At 40.2% G+C, this 19,689-nt stretch overlaps 1 pseudogene; it reads right to left on the bottom strand.

Moving 5' to 3' along the window:
• The window catches only part of LOC102960761, a 108,921-nt pseudogene extending 89,734 nt beyond the window's left edge, over positions 1-19,187 (bottom strand).
• Between the last annotated feature and the right edge of the window lie 502 nt (positions 19,188-19,689).

The raw sequence follows: 19,689 nt of genomic DNA, 5'->3' as shown, positions 1-19,689 counted from the left end.
TAGCAGTTTTTTGGTGTTCCATATAGAGTATCATGTCATCTGCGAAGAGTGAAAGTTTGACCTCTTCCTGGCTGATTTGGATGACATTTATTTCTTTGTTTTGTCTGATTGCTGAGACTGACTTCCAGTACTATGTTGAATAACAGTGGCAAGAGTGGACATCCTTGTCTTGTTCCTGACCTTAGAGGGAAACCTCTCAGTATTTCCCCACTGAGGATGCTATTAGCATTGGGTTTTTCATACATGGCTTTCGTGATCTTGAGGTATGCTCCTTCTACCCCTACTTTCTTGAGGGTTTTTATCAAGAAATGATGTTGTATTTTGTCAAATGCTTTCTCTGTGAGGGAGAATAGGAAGATGGCGGCATAGGAGGATGCTGGGCTCACCGCGGGTCCTGCTGATCACTTAGATTCCACCTACACCTGCCTAACTAACCCAGAAAACCACCAGAAGACTAGCAGAATGGAGTCTCCGGAGCCAAGCGCAGAGGAGAGGCCCACGGAAAAGGGTAGGAAGGGCGGCTAGGCGGTGCGCGCTCCACGGACTGGTGGGAGGGAGCCGGGGCAGAGGGGCGGCCCGCTGGCCAAGCAGAGCCCCTAAGTCTGGCTGGCAAAAGTGGAGGGGCCGAACGGAGTGTGTTCCGACAGCAAGCGCGACTTATCATCTGGGAGGTCATAAGTTAACAGCTCTGCTCAGAAAGTGGGAAGGCTGGAGGACAAAGGGAGGGAGAGTTGCTGAGCCCCAGGACAACAGAGCTCAGTTTGTTGGGGAACAAAGGCGCTCGCCAGCGCCATCTCCCTTGCCCATCCGCCAGCCAAAATCCCAAAGGGAACCAGTTCCTGCCAGGGAACTTGCTTGCTCCACGCAAACACCCAACGCTGTGCTTCTGCGGAGCCACCCCTCCGGCAGCGGGTCTGACTCCCTCCCGCTGCCACAGGGCCCCTCCTCAAGTGGATCACCTAAGGAGAAGCGAGCTAAGCCTGCCCCTCCTGCCCCCCGTGCACCTTGCCTACCTACCCCAGCTAATACGCCAGATCCCCAGCACCACAAGCCTGGCAGTGTGCAAGTAGCCCAGACGGGCCACGCCACCCCACAGTGAATCCCGCCCCTAGGAGAGGGGAAGAGAAGGCACACACCAGTCTGACTGTGGCCCCAGCGGTGGGCTGGGGGCAGACATCAGGTCAGACTGCGGGGCTCTGCCCACCAACTCCAATTATACACCACAGCACAGGGGAAGTGCCCTGCAGGTCCGCACCACTCCAGGGACTATCCAAACTGACCAAACGGAAGAATTCCCCTCAGAAGAATCTCCAGGAAATAACAACAGTTAATGAACTGATCAAAAAGGATTTAAATAATATAACAGAAAGTGAATTTAGAATAATAGACATAAAATTAATCGCTGGGCTTGAAAACAGTATAGAGGACAGCAGAGAATCTCTTGCTACAGAGATCAAGGGATTAAGGAACAGTCAGGAGGAGCTGAAAAACGCTTTAAACGAAATGCAAAACAAAATGGAAACGACGACGGCTCGGATTGAAGAGGCAGAGGAGAGAATAGGTGAACTAGAAGATAAAGTTATGGAAAAAGAGGAAGCTGAGAGAAAGAGAGATAAAAAAATCCAGGAGTAGGAGGGGAAAATTAGAGAACTAAGTGATACACTAAAAAGAAATAATATACGTATAATTGGTATCCCAGAGGAGGAAGAGAGAGGGAAAGGTGCTGAGGGGTACTTGAAGAAATAATAGCTGAGAACTTCCCTGAACTGGGGAAGGAAAAAGGCATTGAAATCCAAGAGGCACAGAGAACTCCCTTCAGACGTAACTTGAATCGATCTTCTGCACGACATATCATAGTGAAACTGGCAAAATACAAGGATAAAGAGAAAATTCTGAAAGCAGCAAGGGATAAACGTGCCCTCACATATAAAGGGAGACCTATAAGACTCGTGACTGATCTCTTTTGAAACTTGGCAGGCCAGAAAGGATTGGCACGAGATCTTCAATGTGCTGAACAGAAAAAATATGCAGCCGAGAATCCTTTATCCAGCAAGTCTGTCATTTAGAATAGAAGGGGAGATAAAGGTCTTCCCAAATAAACAAAAACTGAAGGAATTTGTCACCGCTAAACCAGCCCTACAAGAGATCCTAAGGGGGATCCTGTGAGACAAAGTACCAGAGACATCGCTACAAGCATAAATCATACAGACATCACAATGACTCTAAACCCGTATCTTTCTATAATAACACTGAATGTAAATGGATTAAATGCACCAACCAAAAGACATAGGGTATCAGAATGGATAAAAAAACAAAACCCATCTATTTGCTGTCTACAAGAGACTCATTTTAGATCTGAGGACACCTTTAGATTGAGAGTGAGGGGATGGAGAGCTATTTATCATGCTACTGGAAGCCGAAAGAAAGCTGGAGTAGCCATACTTATATCAGACAAACTAGACTTTAAATTAAAGGCTGTAACAAGAGATGAAGAAGGGCATTATATAATAATCACAGGGTCTATCCACCAGGAAGAGCTAACGATTATAAATGTCTATGCGCCGAATACCGGAGCCCCCAAGTATATAAAACAATTACTCATAAACATAAGCAACCTTATTGATAAGAATGTGGTCATTGCAGGGGACTTTAACACTCCACTTACAGAAATGGATAGATCATCTAGACACATGGTCAATAAAGAAACAAGGGCCCTGAATGATACATTGGATCAGATGGACTTGACAGATATATTTAGAACTCTGCATCCCAAAGCAACAGAATATACTTTCTTCTCAAGTGCACGTGGAACATTCTCCAAGATAGATCATATCCTGGGTCACAAAACAGCCCTTCATAAGTATACAAGAATTGAAATTATACCATGCATACTTTCAGACCACAATGCTATGAAGCTTGAAATCAACCACAGGAAAAAGTCTGGAAAACCTCCAAAAGCATGGAGGTTAAATAACACCCTACTAAAGAATGAGTGGGTCAACCAGGCAATTAGAGAAGAAATTAAAAAAATATGGAAACAAACGAAAATGAAAATACAACAATCCAAACGCTTTGGGATGCAGCGAAGGCAGTCCTGAGAGGAAAATACATCGCAATCCAGGCCTATCTCAAGAAACAAGAAAAATCCCAAATACAAAATCTAACAGCACACCTAGAGGAAATAGAAGCAGAACAGCAAAGGCAGCCTAAACCCAGCAGAAGAAGAGAAATAATAAAGATCAGAGCAGAAATAAACAATATAGAATCTAAAAAAACTGTAGAGCAGATCAACGAAACCAAGAGTTGGTTTTTTGAAAAAATAAACAAAATTGACAAACCTCTAGCCAGGCTTCTCAAAAAGAAAAGGGAGATGACCCAAATAGATAAAATCATGAATGAAAATGGAATTACTACAACCAATCCCTCAGAGATACAAACAATTATCAGGGAATACTATGAAAAATTATATGCCAACAAATTGGACAACCTAGAAGAAATGGACAAATTCCTAAACACCCACACTCTTCCAAAACTGAATCAGGAGGAAATAGAAAGCTTGAACAGACCCATAACCAGTGAAGAAATTGAATCGGTTATCAAAAATCTCCCAACAATAAGAGTCCAGGACCAGATGGCTTCCCAGGGGAGTTCTACCAGACGTTTAAAGCAGAGATAATACCTATCCCTCTCAAACTATTCCAAGAAATAGAAAGGGAAGGAAAACTTCCAGACTCATTCTATGAAACCAGTATTACTTTGATTCCTAAACCAGACAGAGACCCAGTAAAAAAAAGAGAACTACAGGCCAATATCCCTGATGAATATGGATGCAAAAATTCTCAATAAGGTACTAGCAAATCGAATTCAACGGCATATAAAAAGAATTATTCACCATGATCATGTGGGATTCATTCCTAGGATGCAGGGCTGGTTCAACATTCGCAAATCAATCAACGTGATACATCACATTAATAAAAGAAAAGATAAGAACCATATGATCCTGTCAATTGATGCAGAAAAGGCCTTTGACAAAATCCAGCACGCTTTCTTAATAAAAACCCTTGAGAAAGTCGGGATAGAAGTAACATACTAACATCATAAAAGCCATTTATGAAAAGCCCACAGCTAACATCATCCTCAATGGGGAAAAACTGAGAGCTTTTTCCCTGAGATCAGGAACATGACAGGGATGCCCACTCTCACCGCTGTTGTTTAACATAGTGTTGGAAGTTCTATCATTAGCAATCAGACAACAAAAGGAAATCAAAGGCATCCAAATTGGCAAAGATGAAGTCAAGCTTTCACTTTTTGCAGATGACATGATACTATACATGGAAAATCCGACAGACTCCACCAAAAGTCCGCTAAAACTGATACATGAATTCAGCAAAGTTGCAGGATACAAAATCAATGTACAGAAATCAGTTGCATTCTTATACACTAACAACGAAGCAACAGAAAGACAAATAAAGAAACTGATCCCATTCACAATTGCACCAAGAAGCATAAAATACCTAGGAATAAATCTAACCAAAGATGTAAAAGATGTATGCTGAAAACTATAGAAAGCTTATGAAGGTAATTGAAGAAGATATAAAGAAATGGAAAGACATTCCCTGCTCATGGATTGGAAGAATAAATATTGTCAAAATGTCAATACTACCCAAAGCTATCTACACATTCAATGCAATCCCAATCAAAATTGCACCAGCATTCTTCTCGAAACTAGAACAAGCAATTCTAAAATTCATATGGAACCACAAAAGGCCCCGAATAGCCAAAGTAATTTTGAAGAAGAAGACCAAAGCAGGAGGCATCACAATCCCAGACTTTAGCCTCTACTACAAAGCTGTAATCATCAAGACAGCATGGTATTGGCACAAAAACAGACACATAGACCAATGGAATAGAATAGAAACCCCAGAACTAGACCCACGAAGTTAGTATGGCCAACTCATCTTTGACAAAGCAGGAAAGAACATCCAATGGAAAAAAGACAGTCTCTTTAACAAATGGTGCTGGGAGAACTGGACAGCAACATGCAGAAGGTTGAAACTAGACCAGTTTCTCTCACCATTCACAAAAATAAACTCAAAATGGATAAAGGACCTGAATGCGAGACAGGAAACCATCAAAACCCTAGAGGAAAAAGCAGGAAAAGAAAAGACCTCTCTGACCTCAGCCGTAGCATTGTCTTACTCGACACATCCCCAAAGGCAAGGGAATTAAAAGCAAAAATGAATTACTGGGACCTTATGAAGATAAAAATCTTCTGCACAGCAAAGGAAACAACCAACAAAACTAAAAGGCAGCCAACGGAATGGGAAAAAATATTTGCAAATGACATATTGGACAAAGGGCTAGTATCCAAAATCTATAAAGAGCTCACCAAACTCCACACCCGAAAAACAAATAACCCAGTGAAGAAATGGGCAGAAAACATGAATAGACACTTCTCTAGAGAAGACATCTGGATGGCCAACAGGCACATGAAAAGATGCTCAGCCTCGCTCCTTATCAGGGAAATACAAATCAAAACCACACTCAGATATCACCTCATGCCAGTCAGAGTGGCCAAAATGAATAAATCAGGAGACTATAGATGCTGGAGAGGATGTGGAGAAACGGGAACCCTCTTGCACTGTTGGTGGGAGTGCAAATTGGTGCAGCCACTCTGGAAAGCAGTGTGGAGGTTCCTCAGAAAATTAAAAATAGACCTACTTTATGACCCAGCAATAGCACTGCTAGGAATTTACCCAAGGGATACAGGAGTACTGATGCATAGGGGCACTTGTACCCCAATGTTTATAGCAGCACTCTCAACAATAGGCAAATTATGGAAAGAGCCTAAATGTCCATCAACTGATGAATGGATAAAGAAATTGTGGTTTATATACACAATGGAGTACTACATGGCAATGAGAAAGAACGAAATATGGCCCTTTGTAGCAACGTGGATGGAACTGGAGAGTGTGATGCTAAGTGAAATAAGCCATACAGAGAAAGACAGATGCCATATGTTTTCACTCTTATGTGGATCCTGAGAAACTTAACAGAATCCCATGGGGGAGGGGAAGGAAAAAAAAAAGGTTAGAGTGGGAGAGAGCCAAAGCATAAGAGACTGTTAAAAACTGAGAACAAACTGAGGGTTGATGAGGGGTGGGAGGGAGGGGAGGGTGGGTGATGGGTATTGAGGAGGGCACCTTTTGGGATGAGCACTGGGTGTTGTATGGAAACCAATTTGACAATAAATTTCATATATTGAAAAAAAATGCTTTCTCTGTATCTATTAAGACGATCATATGGTTCTTGTTCTTTCTTTTATTGATGTGATGAATCACAGATATTGAACCAGCCCTGCATTCCAAGTGTAAATCCCACTTGGTCGTGGTGAATAACTTTTTTAATGTATTGTTGGAGCTGGTTGGCTAATATCTTGTTAAGGATTTTTGCATCCATGTTCATCAGGGAAATTGGTCTATAGTTCTCCTTTTTTGTGGGGTCTCTGTCTGTTTTTGGAATCAAGGTAATGCTGGCTTCATAGAAAAAGTTTGGAAGTTTTCCTTCCATATCTATTTTTTGGAACACCTTCAAGAGAATAGGTGCTTAGTCTTCCTTAAACATTTGGTAGAATTCCCCTGGAAAGCCATCTGGCCCTGGACTCTTGTTTTTTGGCAGATTTTTGATTGCTAATTTGATTTCTTTCCTGGTTATGGGTCTGTTCAAATTTTCTCTTTCTTCCTGTTTCAGTGTTGGTAGTGTATGTTTCTAGGAATTTGTCCATTTCTTCCAGATTGCCCATTTTATTGGCATATAATTGCTCATAATATTCTCTTATTATTATTTTCATTTCTGCTGTGTTGGTTGTGATCTCTCCTCTTTCATTCTTGATTTTATTTTTTGGGGGCCTTTCCTTTTTCTTTTTTATCAAAGTGGCTAGTGGTTTATCAATTTTGTTAATTCTTTCAAAGAACCAGCTTCTGGTTTCATTGATCTGTTCTACTTTTTTTTTTTTTTTTTTTGGTTTCGATAGCATTAATTTCTGGTCTATTCTTTGTTATTTCCTGTCTTCTGCTGGTTTGGGGTTTTATTTGCTGTTCTTTTTCCAGCTCCATAAGGCATAAGGTTAGGTTGTGTATCTGAGATCTTTCTTCCTTCTTTAGGAAGGCCTGGATTGCTATATACTTTCCTCTCATGACTGCCTTTGCTGTGCCCCAGAGGTTTTGGGCTATGGTATTATCATTTTCATTGACTTCCATATACTTTTTAATTTCCTCTTTAACTTCTTGGTTAGCCCATTCATTCTTTAGTAGGATGTTATTCAGTCTCCAAGTATTTGTTACCTTTCCAAATTTTTTCTTGTGGTTGATTTCGAGTTTCATAGCGTTGTGGTCTGAAATTATGCACAGTATGATCTCGATCTTTTTGTATTTACTTAGGGCTAATTTATGTCCCAGTATATCGTCTATACTGAAGAACGTTCCATGTGTACTGGAGAAGAATGTATGTTCTGCTGCTTTAGGATGAAATGTTCTGAATATATCTGTTAAGTCTATCTGGTCCGGTGTGTCATTCAAAGCCATTGTTTCCTTGTTGATTTTCTGTTTAGATAATCTGTCTATTGTTGTAAGTGGGGTGTTGAAGTCCCCTACTATTATGGTATTATTATCAATGAGTTTTTTTATGTTTGTGATTAACTGATTCATACATTTGGGTTCTTTCACATTTGGTGCATAAATGTTTATAATTGTTAGGTCTTGGTGGATAGCCCCTTAATTATGATATAATACCCTTCTTCATCTCTCATTACAGTCTTTATTTTAAAGTCTAGATTGTCTGATTTAAGTACGGCTACTCCAGCTTTCTTTTGTCGACCATTGACATGATAGATGGTTCTCCATCCCTTTACTTTCAGTCTGAAGGTGTCGTTTAGGTCTAAAGTGGATCTTTTGTAAACAGCATATAGATGGATCTTATTTTCTTATCCATTCTGTTATCCTATGTCTTTTTATTAGATCCCTTAGTTCATTGATGTTTAGAATGAGTACTGAAAGATACAAATTTATTGTCATTATGTTGCCTGTATAGTTTGAATTTCTGGTGGTGTTCTCTGGTCTTTTCTAGTCGTTGTTGCTTTTGGTCTGCCTCTCTCTCTCTCTTTTTGCCTTTTCTCCCCCCAGAGAGCCCCCTTACAATTTCTTGCAGGGCTGGTTTAGTAGTCAATTAACTCCTTTTTGTTCGTCTGGGAAGCTTTTTCTCTCTCCAGCTTTGCTAGATAAGCAATTCTTGGGTACATATTTTTCTGATTCAGCACATTGAATATATCCTGCCACTCCATTTTGGCTTGCCAAATTTCTGTAGATAGGTCTGCTGCAAACCCGATCTGTCTTCCCCTGTATGTTAAGGACGTTATCTTCCCTTGCTGCTTTCATGAATCTTTTCTTGCCTGAGTATTTTGTGAATTTGACTATGATAGGCCTTGCTGATGGTTGGTTTTTGTTGAATCTAATAGGAGTCCTCTGTGCTTCCTGGATTTTGATGTCTATGTCTTTCCCCAGGTTAGGAAAGTTTTCTGCTATGATTTGTTCTCATAAACCTTCTACCCCTTTTTCTCTCTCTTCATCTTCTGGGATCCCTATGATTCTGATATTGTTCCTTTTTAATGAGTCACTTAGTTCTCCAATTCTTAAATTGGGCTCTTTTGTCTTAGTCCTCCTTTTTTTCTGCTTCATTATTCTCCATAAGTTTGTCCTCTATAGCGCTGCTTTGCTGCTCTGCCTCATCCATCCTTCCCGCCATGGCAACATTCAAGATTGCAGGTCTGTTATAGCATTTTTTAAATTTCATCCTGACTAACTTTTACTTCTTTTATCTCCACAGAAAGGGATTCTAATCTGTTTTCAAGACTAGTTAGTATTCTTATTATTGTGATTCTAAATTCTGGTTCAGACATCTTGCTTGTATCTGTGTTGATTAAGTCCCTGGCTGTCATTTCTTCCTGCTCTTTCTTTCGGGGTGAATTCCTTCCTTTCATCATTTTGAAGGAAGAAAGAAATTAATAAGTTAAAAAAATTAAAATTAAAAATTTTAAAACAACACACACACAAAAATCAAATGATGCTAGATCCTAGGTGTGTTTTGGTCTGGTTGTTGAAAGGGGCTTACTAGATTAGAGAAAAAAGAGAAAGATAAGAAAAGACAAAAAAAAAAAAGAAAAAGAAGAAAAGGAAAAAAAAGGAAAACATTTGAAAATTTGAAAAAATGTATGCAATGAAATAGAATAAAATTAAATGATGGAAGCAAAATATAATTTGAAAAATTTACAAAGAAGTAAAAATATATTAGAAAAAATTAAAGAAAAATGTTTTTAATAATAATTGAAAATAAAAATAATTTTTTCTCTTTCTGTATTCAAGAAAAAGAAAAGAAACAAAAAAGAAAAAAATTGAATAAATGGACCAGTGAACAGACTGAGATACAACTGAAATTACCTTGTTTTCCCCTAGCAGTCAAAGTATGAAGCACTTTATAGTCCGTAAACTAAGCAGGCAGAGAGACTTGTGGTGTTCCTGAAGAGCGAGGTTGTTCCAGTTGGGTGGGGCCTAGTGTAATGTCCATTATCCACTAGATGGCGCTGCTTAATTTACTGGGGTGGATTGTTGTGGTACTTGTAAGTGAGTATGCGCATGTGTGGGAGGGGTGAAAATGGCACCACCCAGCTACCCAGTCTCTAGTATGGGAACTCTGTTCTTCCCTATCAGCAATCATGCACCCATCCTTTGTCTCTGGCTTCCATCCACTCCCTACTTGTACCCTGTCCATGACCAAGCTATCAGATTGCCAGGCGGCACCTCCCTCCTGAATTTTATCTTGGATGCGGATGTGTTTCCCAACCCCTCACTTCTGAGAAACTGCGTCTTTGACCCACTCAGACCTTTGGGGGAGGGTCTCACCAAGCAATGGCCAGGTGCCAGCCTCACCCAGGAACATTTGCAGGACTGTGCTGCTGCTAATTCCCAGAGACTGTGGCTGGGTGCCAGCCTGCCCCAGAAAAAAGGTGATGCGATCGCGTAGCAGCAGCCTTTCAGGGATTATGGAAAACCACAACATACATCTGGTGCCAGGCTTCACCCTTAACGTCTTTGTTCCAGAACCAGCAAATGTGGTTGTTCTCTGGGGTCTGCTGTGACCTTTGCCTGTGGGATGGCCACACAGCCTCTACCAAATGTCCTTCCAGCAGGGGAACCACCTCTGCCTGTGTGGCCCAAGGACCCCAAGGACTTCACTCTCTGCTTCTGGGGATTCACCGTTCCCACCAGAGCTCCACCAGGTGTCAAGCTGTGGAGTTTTAGACTCTGCACTCCCCTGTTTATAGAGTCTTAATGGAATTTAAACCCTCTCCTTTCTCCTTTCGCCCTGTTTTGTTCAGTCCTTGTGGCTGTTTCCACTTTTTCCACTTTCTCTCCAGCTGCTTTTGGGTGCTTTTCCCATACTCTCCCCTCATCTCTGTTCTCTCTCCACAAGCAAAAACAGCTCCCTGCCCTCCCTCCGCAGCTTCTGTCTCCCCCAGTTCACCTCTCCATGCCATGAACCTGCTGAGTTCTGTGGTCGGATTGTGCAGATTGTTGTGTTAATCCTCAAACAGTTTTCTAGGTGTGCAGGATGGTTTAGTGTTGATCTGGCTGTATTTCATGGATGAGAGATGCAAAACAAACTTCCATGCTGTTCTGCCATCTTGTCCCCTCTCCCATGGTGGGTTTCTTTTCTGCAGGCTTCCTCTATGCTTCTGGTTTCTTGGTAGCTGCAGGCTTTTTTCCTGCCAAAGGTTTCTTTTTCCTTTTTTTTAAAATTTTTTCCAAAAATTTATTCACGTTATAACCTATAGTGTAGTATTGGTTTTAAGAGTAGAATTTAGTGATTAATCACATATAACACCCAGTGCTTATCCCACAAGTGCCCTTTTTAATGCCTATCACCCATTTAGCCCATTCCGTACCCACGTCCCTACAGCAATCCTTAGTTTGTTCTCTCTAGTTAAGAGTTTCTTATCATTTGTCTCCCTCTCTGTTTTTATTTTCCCTTCCCTTCCCCTATATTCATCTGTTTTGTTTCTTAAATTCCACATATGAGTGAAATCACATGATATTTGTCTTTCTCTGATTGACTTATTTCACTTAGCATAATACACTTTAGTTCCATCCACATTGTTGCAAATGACAAGATTTCATTCTTTTTGATCACCAAGTAATATTCCATTGTGTGTGTGTGTGTGCGTGTGTGTGCGTGTGTGTATGTGCATGCCATATCTTCTTTATCCATTAACCAGTCAAAGAACATTTGGGTTCTTTCCATAACTTGGCTATTGTTGATAGTGCTGCTATTAACATTGGGGTGCATGTGTCCATTGAAATCAGTATTTTTGTATCCTTTCAATTAATACTTAGTAGTGCAATTCCTAGGTCATATGGTAGTTCTATTTTTAACTTTTATAGAGCCTCCATATTGTTTTCCAGAATGGCTGCACCAGTTTGCATTCCTACCAACAGTATGAGAGGGTTCCTTTTTCTCTGCATCCTTGGTAACATCTCTTATTTCCTGAGTTGTTAATTTTAGCCATTCTGACAGGTATGACATGGTATCTCATTGTGGTTTTGTTTTGTTTTGTTTGTTTGTTTGTTTTATTTTTTAGAGAGAGAGAGATCAAGAGCAAGTGAGCAAGCAGAGGGGAGAGGCAGGGTAGAGGGGAGAGAGAATCCCGTGGCCATGGGATCATGCCCTGAGCCAAAATCAATAGTTGGACATTCAAGTGACTGAGCCACTCAGGTGACCCCTCACTGTGATTTAGATTTGTGTTTCCCTGATCATGAGTGCCATTGAGAATTTTTTTCATGTATCTTTTTCATGTAGCCATTTTTCATGTAGCCTTTTGTATGTCGTCTTTGGAGAAATGTCTGTTCATGTCTTGTGCCCATTTCTTAACTGGATTATTTATTTTTTGGGTGTTGAGTTTGATAAGTTATTTATAGATTTTGGGTACTAGCCCTTTATCTGGTATATCATTTGCAAATATTTTATTCCATTCTGTAGGCTGCCTTCTAGTTTTGTTGATTGTTTCCTTCACTGTGCAGAAGGTTTATGTCTTGATGAAGTCCCAATAGTTCATTTTTGCTTTTGTTTCCCTTGCCTCCAGTGACATGTCTAATAAGAAGATGCTGCAGCCGAGGTCAGAGGGGTTGCTGCCTGTGTTCTCCCTTGGAGATTTTAATGGTTTCCTGTCTCACATTTAGGTCTTTCATTATTTTGAATTTATTGTTGTGTATAGGTAAGAAAGTTGTCCAGTTTCATTGTTTTGCATGCCACCGTCCAGTTTCCCCAGCACCATTTGTTGAAGATACTGTCTTTTTTCCATTGGATATTCTTTCCTGCTTTGTCAAATATTAATTGGCCATATAGTTGTGGGTTCATTTCTGGGGTCTCTATTTTGTTCCATTGATCTAAGTGTCTATTTTTGTGTCAGTACCATACTGTCCTGTGATTAAAGCTTTGCAATACAGTTTGAAGTCTGGAATTGTGATGCCTCCCTCTTTGTTTATCTTTTTCAAAATCACTTTTAGGGTCTTTTCTAATTTCATGCAAATTTTGGGATTGTTTGTTCTGGCTCTGTGAAGAATGCTGGTGTTATTTTGATAGAGATTGCATTGAATGTGTAGATTGCTTTGGGTAGTATAGACATTTTAACAATATTTGCTCTTCTAATCCATGAGCATGGACTATTTTTCCATTTCTTTGTGTCTTCTTTAATTTCTTTCATAAGTGTTCTGCAGTTTTCAGAGCACGGATCTTTTACCTCTTTCGTTATGTTTATTCCTAGGTATCTTATGGTTTTTGGTGCAATTGTAAATGGGATCAATTCCATGATTTCTTTTCTGCTGTTTCATTATTGGTGTATAGAAATGCAACAGGTTTCCTTACATTGATTTCATATCCTGAACTTTGATAAATTCGTATGTTAGTTCTAGCAATTTTTTGGTGTAGTCTTTTGGGTTTTCCACATAGATTATCATGTTATCTGCAAAGAGTGAAAGTTTGATTTACTTCTTGCCAATTTGGATGCTTTTTATTTTTTTGTTTTCTGATTGCTGAGGCCTAGACTTCCATTACTATGTTAAATAGTAATGGTGAGAGTGGACACCATTGTCATATTCCTGATCTTAGGGGGAAATGTTCTCAGTGTTTCCTTATTGAGGATGATATTAGCTGTGGGTCTTTTATTTATGGCCTTTATGATACTGAGGTATGGTTCCATCTATTCCTACTTTGTTGAAGGTTTTTATCAAGAATGGATGCTGTATCTTGTCAAATGCCTTTTCTGTATCAATTGAAAGAATCATATGATTCTTATCCTTTCTTTTATTAAGGTGGTGTATTATGGTGATTGATTTGTGAATATTGAACCAACCCTGTAGCCCAGGAATAAATTCCAGTTGATCATGGTTAATAATTGTTTTAAGTACTATTAGATTTGATTTGCTAGTATCTTGTGCAGATTTTTTTTGCATCCAGATTCATCAGGATATTCATCTATAACTCTCCTTCTTAGTGGAGTCTTTGGTTTTGGAATCAAGGTAATGCTGGCCTCACAGGATGAATTTGGCAGCTTTCCTTCCATTTCTATTTGTTGGAACAATTTCAGAAGAATGGGTATTAATTCTGCTTTAAATGTCTGGTAGAATTCCCCTGGGAAGCCATCTGGCCCTAGACTCTTATTTGTTGGGAGATTTTTGATTACTGATTCAATTTCTTTACTGGTTATGGGTCTGTTCAAATTTTCTGTTTCTTCCTCTTTCAGTTTTGGTAGTTTCTAATCTTTCTTGGAATTTATCCACTTCTAGATTGCCCAATTTATTGGTATATAATTGCTGATAATATTCTATTATAATTGTATTTCCATGGTGTTTGTTATAATCTCTTCTCTTTCACTCATGATCTTACTTATTTGAGTCCTTTCTCTTTCTTTTTAATAACTCTGACTAGGGGCTTACCAATTTTGTCAATTCTCATAAAGAACAAGCTCCTAGTTTTGTTGATCTACTATTTTTTAAAATTTCTATATCATTTGTATCTGCTCTCATTTTTATTTCCCATTTTCTTCTGGTTTTAGGTTTATTTACTGTTCTTTTTCCAGCTCCTTTAGGTTTAAGGTTAGGGTTTGTATTTGAGACCTTTCTTGCTTCTTGATATAGGCCTTTTTGCTGTATACTTCCTTCTTTTGCCCTCCTTTGCTCCATCCCAAAGGTTTTGGATTGTCATGTTTTCATTTTCATTTGCTTACATTTATTATTTTAATTTCTTATTTAATTTACTGGTTAGCCCATCACAGTTAGTAGGATGTTCTTTAATCTCCATGTATTTGTGGTCTGTCCAGTTTTGTTTGTTTGTTTGTTTGTTTTTGTGTTTGACTTCAAGTTTCATAGCATTGTAGTCTGAAAATATGCATGATATTATCTCAATCTTTTTGTCCTGGTTAAGGCCTGATTTGTGACCCAGTGTATGATCTATTCTGGAGAAGGTTCCACGTGTACTTTAAAAGAATGTGTAGTCTGCTGCTTTAGGATTAAATGCTCTGAATATATGTTAACTCCATCTGGTCCAGTGTATCACTCAAAGCCATTGTTTCCTTGTTTATCTTCTGCTTAGATGATCTGTCCATTGTTGTAAGTGGGTGTTAAAGTCCCCTAGTATTATTCTATTACTATCAATGAGTTTCTTTGTTAATTTATTTGTATATTTGGGTGCTTCCAAGTTTGGCACATAAATATTTACAATTATTATATCTTCTTGCTGGATAGACCCCTTTATTATGTTATAGTGCCCTTGATCTCTTATTACAATCTTTGGTTTAAAATTTAGTTTGTCTGATATAAGTATGGTTACTCATTTTTTTTTTTGTTTTTTGTGTTTTTTGTGATGTCCATTGACATGATAAATTGTTCTCCATCTCGTCACGTTCATCTGGAAGTGTCTTTGGGTCTCATGTGAATCTTTTATAAGCAGCATATCAATGGATCTTGGTTTTTTATGCATTATGATACCTTATGTCTTTTGATTGGAGTATTTGGTCTATTTACATTCAGAGTAATTATTGATCAGTATGAATTTGGTACCATCATATTACCTATAAAGTTGCTGTGCTTGTAGATTGTCTCCATTCCTTTCTAGTCTTTGTTGGTTTTGGTCTCTCTTTCCTGATCAAAGTGTCCACTTTTATATTTATTGCAGAGCTGGTGTAGTGTTTACAAACTCCTTTAGTTTTTGATTGTCTTGGAAACTCTATCTCTCCTTCTATTCTGAATGATAGCCTTGCTGGATAAACTATTCTTGGCTGTTGGGCACCTGGGTGGTTCAAATGGTTAAGTGTCAGACTTTGGCTCAGGTCATGATCTCACAGTTCTTCAGTTGGAGCCCCACATCAGGATCTGTGCTGACAGCTCAGAGCCTGGAGCCTGTGTAGGATTCTGTGTCTCCCTCTCTCTCTGCCCCTCCTCTGCTCATACTTTCTCTTTCTCTCTCTTAAAAATAAAGAAAAACATTAAAAATATTAAAAGTATTCTTAGCTGAGTATTTTCTCCATTTATTTCATTGAATGTATCATGCCACTCACTTCTGACCTGCCAACTCCCTGGACAGGTCTGCTGCTAACCTAATATGTCTATCCTTACAAGGTTAAGGACCTTTTGTTCCTAGCTGCTTTCAAAATTCTCTTTTTCTTTGATTTTTTGCAAGTTTTACTATGACATGTCTTGGTGTTGACCTGTTTTGGTTGATTTTGAGGAGGGGGGGGTCTCTGTGCCTCTTGGACTTGAATGCCTGTTTCCTTTCTCAGATTATAGAAGTTCTCAGCTATGATTTTTCAAATAAACCCTCTGCACCTTCCCCTACTCTTCTTCTGGGACTCCTGTGATACAGATAGTATTGTGCTTTATGGAACCACTTAATTCCCTGGGTCTATAGTCTTGATCTAATAGTTTTCTTTCCCTCTTCTTTCCAGCTTCAATATTTTCCATAACTTTATCTTTTATATCACTTATTCATTCCTCGGCTTCTTCCATCCTCATTGTGATTACAATCAGTCAGTTTTGTATCTCAGGTATAGCATTTTTTTTAACTTCAACCTATTTTTTAGATCTTTTATCTCTGCAGCAAGGGTTTCTCTGGTGTCTCCTATGCTTCTTTCAAGCCCAGCTAGTATTCTTATAACTGTTCCTCTAAATTCTTGTTCAGATATATTGCTTATATCTTTTTTGAGTAAATCCCTGGCTATGATTTCTTCTTGATCTTTCTTTTGGGGAGAATTATTTCATCTTGTCATTTTGTCTAGGTTTCTGTGTTTTGTGTGTTATGAAGTCTTGTTATGTTTCCTGATCCTGAGAGTAATGCTATAGTGAGAAAGGGTTATACACTTTACAAAGCCTGGTGCTTCAGGAAATGGTTAAGGTATATGCTGTGTACACTCTACTGTTATGATTTGGCTGCTCTTTGCCCCAGGTAAGTCGTGTGCAGAGTACCTCCTTGCTTGTAGTGGAGAGCGTTTGGACCTTTAACTAGGTGTGCTTTAATTTGTTTGTTTAAATAAGCCTGATTAAATATAAAAAAGTGCTGATCCAAAGAGAGAGAAAAGGAAAAGGAAAAAAAATCCCCAGATAAGCAAATAAACAAAAAAGTATAAGCCTCATTCCAAAGAAAAAGAAAGAAAGAAAACAACAATGACAACAACAACAACAACAAACAAACAAACAAAGAAAGCCTAGTCCTATTTCCACCAGAACTAAAGCTGACACTTAGGAGCACTCTATGATCAGTAGACTTGGTGCATACATGGGGTCTGTGCTGGTTCTCTGGGGGAGAGACCTGCCGTGCTGGCTCACAGTCAGACCTGCTTTAGAAAAGATGTCCCTACAGGGCCCAGCATGGCGAGGTTTGGTGTAAGCAGCTCCACCCTCCACTGAGGGTGCTATGTTGTTCATTGAATGTAGGTGTTCCAAACATTCTGGCTGTCAGGGGAAGATGGTGTCACGCCACTCTCTTATCCCTGTTTAGGGGAGCTCATGCCCACTGCTGTTCAGGAAGCCCTCACAGAAAAGGGAACAACCTCCCTTTTTGTGTCCTAGGCTTCCATCAGATCCCTGCCCTCAACCTGTCTGTGCCTGGGGCCAATGAGTACCCAGTGCCACAGTTCTCCTGTGTTTTATCTCTGGCCTGTGGCTGGGATTCAACACTCTAAATCGTAAAGGATCAGCAAGGCACAGACCAGATTCCCTTCTCCAGAGGAGGAGGTCTGTGCTGTGTCTGGTGCTGGCTTTTTCCCAGTGAAGCAGTTGCACAGCTGTGTAGGCACTTGGAGTTTATGGTGAAGCACAGCAAAAAGCTGTGATCAGGTTATCTGTCCTCTGTGTGCATTTCTGTCCCTTGCGGATGAATGGCTGCTCACTGGTGCCCACTCAGTCCTTTGTCCTTGGAGAGGCAGTATACCCTCTTCCAAATGTACTCCAGGAAAGGGAACATTCTCTCCTAGTGCAACCCAGGGGATCTCTACACCACACTGTCCTCTGTCCACTCTGTCCAGTGTTTGCCTTTCTCCCTAGGAGCACTGCTGCCCACCTGGTTTGACTCCAGCAAATGGTGCTGACTTCTAAAACCTCAGAATTTGAGTTCCATTGTTTGTAAAAACTTGCAATAGTCAGTTCCTGTTGATTCCCCAGTCAGTGGTTTGGGGGAAGTGTATTTCTTGCATGAACCCCATGCACTGCTCTCTCCCCCTCTCTTTTTCTCTGTCTTCTCTCTGTGAAAAGGGCTCCCTCTCCACTGCAACACCACAGCTTTTCTCTCCCCCATTTTACATCTCTGCACCTGCCACCTTCTCTTCTCTAATTGTGAGGATCGTTCTCTTCATCCTCAGATCGATTTGTTAGGTGTTCCAAATGATTTGATGTTGATCTAGCTATGTTTGAGGGATGAAGCAAGCCCGGGGTCCCCTTACTACACTGCCATTGTAACTCCTCCTCCTCTTCTGCTTCTTAACACTGACAGCCTTCTTTCCTTTCTTCCCTACCACAAGCTTCTGGCCTGGAACGCTTTTATCTGATTTGGCTTCTAATACTGCTCCTGCCTTATCCATCTGGAATTTGTGATTCTTGGCCCAGTGAAGAATGGTGTTCTGGTGCATGGTCTTTTCACATGGGTGTAGCTTCAATATGATTCTCAGGTTTTTCAGTGAATACTTCTTCAGAACTCTGCACTGAATCTTCTTATGTGGTACTTGGAGGGCTCTTGGGATCTCTGGGCTCTTCAAGATTCTGCTAAGGTCTGTATTAAGCATCTTGTGCATGGGAAGATTGTAGTCACTCCTGAGGGAGGCATGCTTACCCCTAGTGCCATACAGAGTGTCTAGCTTGCAGAAAGCAAGCATTTCAATCCAAATGCAGAAAGGCCCCACATGCCCACCAGGAGTAAGTTTCAAAATGTTCTATGTGCTTATATTAAGTAAAGTAATTCCACGGACGTTTCTGAAGGCCTTAATGTTTCTTCATTATAGATGATGCAGGGGTCCCTGTGCTGGATACAATGACAGTTGCTCATTTTGCCCTTGCCAGCTCTCATTCTCTGAGAGGCATAGACCTTTTTGATATCATTCTTCCTTGGTCTTTTTATAGCCTTCAACCACCAAAGAAAGTTCAGGAACTTCCTCAATACGAAGACTTTTAGACATGACCAGCACTAGTAAGGCTGAGGCAGCCAGGGCAGAGTGATGGCATATTACTTCTGTGTTGTGTTCATTCTGTGGTGCCAAAGGCACCAAGTTTTGGTTGGTGCAAACATGTGGCCCCTATGACACATATTTCCAAAAGCACCCTGGACAGAATGGTGAGTTCCACCACTTCGAACTCTGGAAATTTGAGTCATGGCTCTGCCAGTCTCTCTAAGACTCAGCACTGGTTTGATGACCTGCTAGTTCACTGACACCAGATGGCTCTTTGCTGTTTTCATGCAAGTTGGTGTGAACAAAGTTCATGGTATTGGGTCGAATGGGAGCCTTGAACACTGCAGACAAAGTAACATTAATTTCCAGATGACTCCTCCTTCTTGGAGTATACAGATATCAATGGAGGAGCACAGTCCATCATAGGGAGAGGAGAGGGCCATACTCCTGTATCAGTTGGATATTGTGTGTAGCAATTCATCCCCAAACACCTATTTATTATTTCTCAAAGTCTGTGAGTTGACTGAGGGTTGACTGATCTTGGCTGGGCTTGGCTTGCAGGTGGCTGTGCTCCATCCTCCTGCTAGGATCGTCAAGCCAGCCCCAGTTTGTTCTTGACAGTGGCAATGGCAGAGGTTCAAAAGAGCAAGTGGAAGCATACAAGACTTTTCAAAGCCATCTTATTCTGTGGGCCAAAGAAAATCATATGTTTAAGCCCCAAATTAGGAAGTAGGGGTACCCTCATCTACAGTGGATGACACTACAAAAATATATGGCAAAGGATATAGAATTAGGGAGAAGCAGGGAATTAGGACTATTGATGCAATTTATCACAGAGATGTGTCAACCAAGCAATCATTTTACAATCTACTGTTACTTGTTGGTTTCTCTTACTCTGACTTAAGGAAGGGTTAGCTCCCTTCTGAATCCTG

Source organism: Panthera tigris, chromosome B1, assembly GCF_018350195.1.
Source record: "Panthera tigris isolate Pti1 chromosome B1, P.tigris_Pti1_mat1.1, whole genome shotgun sequence".
Taxonomy (NCBI): Eukaryota; Metazoa; Chordata; class Mammalia; order Carnivora; family Felidae; genus Panthera; species Panthera tigris.
The sequence above is the reverse complement of the archived record's forward strand: the minus strand, read 5'-3'. Positions and strand labels throughout refer to the sequence as shown.